Source organism: Schistocerca americana, unplaced genomic scaffold (assembly GCF_021461395.2).
Source record: "Schistocerca americana isolate TAMUIC-IGC-003095 unplaced genomic scaffold, iqSchAmer2.1 HiC_scaffold_197, whole genome shotgun sequence".
NCBI lineage: Eukaryota > Metazoa > Arthropoda > Insecta > Orthoptera > Acrididae > Schistocerca > Schistocerca americana.
The window spans coordinates 290,001-291,023 of record NW_025725903.1 but is presented as its reverse complement, the minus strand read 5'-3'; the positions used below and the strand labels follow the sequence as shown (position 1 = coordinate 291,023).

Genomic DNA, 1,023 nt, shown 5'->3' with positions numbered 1-1,023 from the left:
GGCAATGCCACGACAGCACGCTCCCGGGCCTCTGTCGGCAGCGGCAAGCTCAGTTGGGAGCACGGGTGGTCGCACCTAAAGCGTCTACTCGCCAAACTCCGGGCGATTGCGCCTCTCTCGAACCCGACCAAGTACTTAGGACGGCGCTGCGCGCCGCCGGGACCTGAGAGGGTTTCGAGGTGTATTGTGCAGGGGAGCTCAGCCTCCTCCTGTTTGCAGAATAATTGAGCGGACGCTTGCGTGTTCGCGCGGGCCCCCGGGACACACTCCCGGGCGGCCGGCTGCTCAGCTCTAGTTGACGCAGCTCCCTGGTTGATCCTGCCAGTAGTCATATGCTTGTCTCAAAGATTAAGCCATGCATGTCTCAGTACAAGCCGCATTAAGGTGAAACCGCGAATGGCTCATTAAATCAGTTATGGTTCCTTAGATCGTACCCACGTTACTTGGATAACTGTGGTAATTCTAGAGCTAATACATGCAAGCAGAGTCCCGACCAGAGATGGAAGGGACGCTTTTATTAGATCAAAACCAATCGGTCGGCTCGTCCGGTCCGTTTGCCTTGGTGACTCTGAATAACTTTGGGCTGATCGCACGGTCCTCGTACCGGCGACGCATCTTTCAAATGTCTGCCTTATCAACTGTCGATGGTAGGTTCTGCGCCTACCATGGTTGTAACGGGTAACGGGGAATCAGGGTTCGATTCCGGAGAGGGAGCCTGAGAAACGGCTACCACATCCAAGGAAGGCAGCAGGCGCGCAAATTACCCACTCCCGGCACGGGGAGGTAGTGACGAAAAATAACGATACGGGACTCATCCGAGGCCCCGTAATCGGAATGAGTACACTTTAAATCCTTTAACGAGTATCTATTGGAGGGCAAGTCTGGTGCCAGCAGCCGCGGTAATTCCAGCTCCAATAGCGTATATTAAAGTTGTTGCGGTTAAAAAGCTCGTAGTTGGATTTGTGTCCCACGCTGTTGGTTCACCGCCCGTCGGTGTTTAACTGGCATGTATCGTGGGACGTC

The 1,023-nt window shown here is 54.5% G+C and overlaps 1 non-coding gene across 1 annotated transcript in view; it reads left to right on the top strand.

Annotated features, from left to right (window-relative positions):
• Window positions 1-305: 305 nt before the first annotated feature.
• The window catches only part of LOC124573847, a 1,910-nt gene continuing 1,192 nt past the window's right edge, over window positions 306-1,023 (top strand). The window contains exon 1 of the ribosomal RNA XR_006972181.1: window positions 306-1,023. This exon is cut by the window's right edge and continues 1,192 nt beyond it. This is a non-coding gene — a ribosomal RNA (small subunit ribosomal RNA).